The 5,414-nt window shown below is 41.7% G+C and overlaps 1 long non-coding RNA gene across 2 annotated transcripts; it reads right to left on the minus strand.

The window, feature by feature from the left end:
• Window positions 1–338: 338 nt before the first annotated feature.
• Window positions 339–5,414, minus strand: LOC122171984. 2 transcript variants are annotated; one of them, XR_006172139.1, is made up of 6 exons: window positions 5,356–5,414; window positions 5,118–5,219; window positions 4,307–4,360; window positions 2,158–2,202; window positions 1,535–1,570; window positions 339–648 (listed from the first exon to the last, which is right to left on the minus strand). It is a non-coding gene; the product is annotated as an uncharacterized LOC122171984 (long non-coding RNA). The 2 variants fall into 2 exon arrangements; XR_006172138.1 differs by lacking the exon at window positions 2,158–2,202.

Here is a 5,414-nt window from a genome sequence, read left to right on the forward strand (position 1 = left end):
TGTTTTTCCTCCTAGAAGGACTACCCAGATGCATTTTTTTCAGCACTGGCTCTTCCACCTTATAAACATCAATCCTTCCCTCCAAAATTGTAGTTTGGATTTTGAACTGTTTGGACAACTGGAATACAAAATGAGAATTCTAAAGTCAGTTACTTCAATGGATTACATCCCCAAATTATTCCAAGTACCTTGAGTTCATTGGTCCTTTAATCAAGAGCCAAGAAAAACCACAAGTCTTGTATTCCTTGTGTTTCCATGCTCAGCCTCCTGGGAGTCAGCTCAGTGAGCTGCTTTAGTCATCCAACAAGTAATGAACAGCAGGGTTAGAGCAAAGTATCTCTTAGTTAGAAATGCACTGTTTATTCCAATGCACCAAATACAAAAAGCCCTATATTTCCAGATCACTGAACATTAACACAACAAAGGAGTTTTGCATTAGTCTACTTTTAAAAGATCCAAATTCATGCCTGCTGTTAGGCAATAGAAACAACCTTCTAGGACTAAGCCCTTGCGTTTATAAAGACACCACAAAATCCCTTATAATAATGTAAACAAAATAAATCTTCTTCTTAAACTTTAACCTTTTAACTGGAATCCACTTTTTCAGGACATGCATTCCTCCTTCAAGGGCTTCCTGATGGTGAATGACTGAAAGAGAAACAAAAAGGAGTAAGGATGACTCTTACAGCCAAAGCAGCTGAAAATGTGCATGCTGCCCCAGGTTTCCTTTGTTTGGAAACCAGTCCCCCAGATTGCCTCTATCCAGAGTTTTCATTTGCAGCTCAGGGGGGTTAGAAATGTTCGGTTTTACATCAAGTAAATTGCAACTTGAAACATGAAAGGGCCAGTTAAAATGAGAGCTGGCTATGATACCTAGGGTAAAACAAGAAGCATGCTCAAGAAGAGCACCTGTGAGGCTCCAGCCATGCACAGATGGATTCTCATCTGCTAAGGTGAAGTGGGCTATAATTTACACATCTCCAGTTTGGAGCTAGCCGTGAGGCTGCAGGTCAGGCTACTAAAAGTCCACTGTCTTCATCCCTGGTTTTGCAGAGGAATTTGCTTCTTTCTTACTTCAACGTGCAGCTGTGCTGTGCTCTTAACCTGAGTTAAGAGCCAACTGTGAAGATTCACCAAGAATTGAATCCTGCCAAATACTGGTGGTTTCCTTCCTACTTCATCACCTCCTTTCCAGCTGTGCTCAGAACCATTCTGTTTCCTCTGTTACTTGCTACATTTTCCTGCCTTTTCTACTGTCCTTTCCAAGTTTCACTGAAGTAGGTTACCTTAGAGGATTCCAACTAACAACAGTAAGTGGACACAGGACACCTACACTAGAGTTCTTTTCTAGAAACAGCCTTGTTATAAACTTGTGACTTTTAGAAGAAAACACCCATGCAAATTCAGGTTTTAGAGTTCATGAGGAAAGTTCATGTTTTGTTTTTTTTTTCTGAAGTTAACCTACATAGCAACCACTACAGCCACCAATTAGTTCAATGTAATCAGATGGTGTACTCTACTTTTTTTTTCCTACCTTCTCTTTGGAGATGGTGATCTGGACTTTGAGCGACTGCAAAAGAAAGAAAAAGCAATGTGACTCTTCACATAGTAACTTCCATGCACTCAACACTTCTGACCAATTTAGAGCAGTAAGAACTCTGATATTTTTTGTGTACAACAGACACCACCCTTAAGGCTGTTGATAGCAAGTACGCCCAATTTAGAGACTTGCTTTAAGCAAGAAGCTGCAATTGAGAGAGAAAACTGCTGAAAGCTGAAGCCCTCAGTAGAAAGTTGCCATAGCTTTGAAGCAGCTATAAAGTGACAACAGGGTAGTGAAACAAGTGAAGAAAAGACAGGACTGAGAACAGCGAGGGAGCAAGAGGTGCCCCAAATCCTGCCAAAATACTTTAGCATCATAGTCATGGGTTAGACAAGAGCTTGCTAGAACCAACAATCCTTCTGGAAGAACTGCGGACCGACCCACGAAAATCAGTTATAGAAAATAAAAGTAATTTTAAAAAAATATATTTAAAATATGATTAAAAAACAGTAATTAAAGAGGCTCTTCTACATGCAACTGAGATACTGGTCCAAAAATATTTGGAATCATGTCCAAAAAAAATTACTGAGTGCTAGTTGTGTTTATACGCTCACCTTTTAGCAGGTAAGCCAGATTTAGATCTACCATGGGACCCAGACCTACAATAGGAGAAAAATAAAGCTCAGCAAAGCAGCCAGTGGCATGCACATACAACGAAGGTTAGCTTAACCAGCAACAGCAATTTCACACTACGTAGCATCATGAACCAGAGAGGAATGCTCCGCTCTGGGCTGGAAGCTGTTCTTCGTGACATTGCTGAAGAATCCTTTAGCTCTTACTGCAGAGACTCCGCTTGTCAGGAAGCAACAGAACACACCCAAGAAGCTCCCCAGCAAAGCTTTGGCGACCACTTCTACAAAATAGGAGCCCCACCCACCCCCCTGTCCTTTTCACAAATGGAAGAATACTTACAAGTGTCATTTAAGACAAGATTTTAATTAAACATTCAGCCATGTAAGAGCTGATGCATTCTTCAGTTCTCAATGCCACTTTCATTCACGTAAATTAAACAGTTTTTGTTTGCTATCCCAATCAGAATAGCATTTCAGTTGCATTACATACATGGCTACAAAGACTTCATAATTTGTAAACTATTCTTGGGTCATCTTATGGCTTGAAATATAACTCAAACTTTCCTCATGCATTTTGCATGTTAACATACATATTCAAGGATTTGCTGTGCTACTTAGGATGTAATTTTCATACGTGCAACAGAAATGCTGTCACAGCTTGAAGCAGTGATTGAGCACCTGGTGGGAAGGCAGGGCCAACCCAGGGGAGTTCAGCTGCATGCAATGTACCTCATTGACTGGAAAGGGAGGAGCCAGGATCCAGCCCTTCCCAGACCTCATTTAAGGGCTGGCAGTGGAAGGGAGGAGATCTCACTGGAGATCCCTACCTGCCAGAGATATTCCAGAGGTAAGTAGATTTTCTTCCTTCATTTCTGTGTCTACAGCTGCTGCATTTGGGCTTTTTTTGCTGCAGCTTCGGATTGTGCCACTCAGCTATTACTGCTGTACTTTCCATCACTTTATAGCATTATGATGCTCTTTTGGCTGTTTCTTTTTGAAGAATGGAATGTGAAGCTTTCTGATATTCTGTAATATCACATTGCTGAATTCTGACTCTTCAAAAAGACAATTTCCTTGGTTTTTGCCTGCAACTGTTTACAGCTGCTGTTATCTTGCCTATTATTTTACTGAAATGCTGTGCAGATGCTGTTAGCCAAGTTAAAACAGTTCAGTGCAATTGCTTTTAACCATTCCTGGTCGTTACACTGAGCCGTCATCTGTATCAGTAGCTAACGCTGTAACCAGTTTTCTTATTGCCTCCAGGATCCACACAACAGTTCTTCACGTCTACCCAGAACATGTATTTTGTAGCATGAGCACAACCTCACTGCAAGAGGCACATCAACATGATTAGTGCCAATCGGAGGCTTTAGAAGTAGGACAATTTACCCTTTCCACAACGGTTCTGTAATTCTAGTCTGTAACTACACCACTGTTCACCGCTGCAGTTGCACGCATGTGAAATCAGCATTTCAGAAAGTGTCGAGCATCTCCTGTGCAAGAACTGGACCACTCCAGAAGCAGAAGTTACCAAGCAACACGGCAGCATCCCTATCTACAGCAGCCTGCAAGCTGCACTTGGCTGGAAATTTTCTGCATCACTAGCATGTAGGAGCGCTGTGTCAGGACAGCTCTAGGAGTAAGCAACCACCACCATCCCTTAAAGAATCAGCATGCAGCCAGTCCCCTAACAAAGCCTGTCTCACCTCTTCACCCATTCTACAGTAATGGTAAGTGGTAAGCAAGAGCTGAGTTCATAGTATGAATCCTGTCACTGCTTATATTCAGCATTTAGGATTTAAAAAATACAACAAGAAAAAAACTATGCAACATTTCCTGCAAGTTCAAGCATAACCAACAGCTTTCTAAACCTCTCCCCACAGAACATAATTGCAGATATATTTTGCTTATGGCTGTAAGCATATATACATGCAGCCACAGAATAAAGCAAACTTATGAATTACGAGACACACATGAATGTTATGGTCTCTAGAAAGATGTATGAGAAGTGCAAACACTGCTATGCTGCACAACCTTCTAATCCCTTCCATGGAACAAAAAGAAAAAATAAAGGGGTAGAGGGAGAGCACTCTTCAACTGCTGTCATAAGAAATTAGAACAAGCACTTTACCTGCTTCGAGGCCATACAACAGACCGAGACCTTGAGCGTGATCTGGACCTAGATCTAAAAAAAGAGCAGCGAGAGATCAGCTCTGGTGTGTGAGTTGTGCAGCTGAGATCCTTCAGCACAGTTCTCTGAAGTCATCAGTGCAACACAAATAGCTGAAGTTACTTAAAATGCTTCTTCAAGTTACTGTCAGCTACAAAAGGTACTGGGACTCAAATAAGGTAATATATTTCCTTAGTATAGATAAGGCCAAAGATGGAAAAACAATGGATGCCTATGGAAGAACAATGAATGCCCCATCCCTGGAGGCATTTAAAGCCAGGCTGGCTGTGGCTCTGGACAGCCTGGTCTTGTGTCTGGTGTCTGGACCCTGCGCACAGCAGGGGGGTTAAAACTAGATGATCATTGTGGTCCTTTTCAAGCCCTGCAGGCCATTCTATGGTTCAAAACTGACAATATTGCTAGAAAGCAGCAGTAGATTCTGCCAGAAATATCACCCACGTATGAAATCCCACTGCCACAGTTAACTAGACATCATTACTCTCTGTATCACTTAAGACAAAGTAGAAAGCCTTAGCCAGATACCAAAATCACAACCTTAATTTCAATGCAGTGTGAAAAACATCAGAAATGGCAGTTTTGAATTTACAACTACAGGTTTTTAACTTCAAAGTCAACGTTCACATGAGCTCTGGCGTTTCACTCCATGAGGCTATCAGCACTACAGACAGGAAAAAATGTAAGCACTAATTCCAGCCATTACATCTCTTGAAGCATTCTTTCAGCAGCATTGTGAGCTCACAGCATCACATACCTTGATCTCCTTAAAGAGCCAGACCGTGATCTGCGAGGTGAAAATGATCTATACCTACGAGGAGAGATTGACCTGGACCTGCGGTAGGAAGCTGACCTTGACCTACAAAAAAAAAAACAGAACACAAACTATCAAAAGGTATTTTTCACAAAGGATGCAAAGGGGTATCCTTCCCAAATTGAAGGGAAAACTAAAAATAGTAAAATAAATAGCAAGGCCGCTGCACTTGAAATCTTACCTCCTACCACGGCTTCGACTGCGTGAGCGAGAATACCTTCTTCCTCGGGACCTGGAGCG

The sequence above is a fragment of the Centrocercus urophasianus genome, unplaced genomic scaffold (assembly GCF_019232065.1).
Source record: "Centrocercus urophasianus isolate 14NV4802_14NV808 unplaced genomic scaffold, USGS_Curo_1.0 seq_10, whole genome shotgun sequence".
Classification (NCBI taxonomy): domain Eukaryota; kingdom Metazoa; phylum Chordata; class Aves; order Galliformes; family Phasianidae; genus Centrocercus; species Centrocercus urophasianus.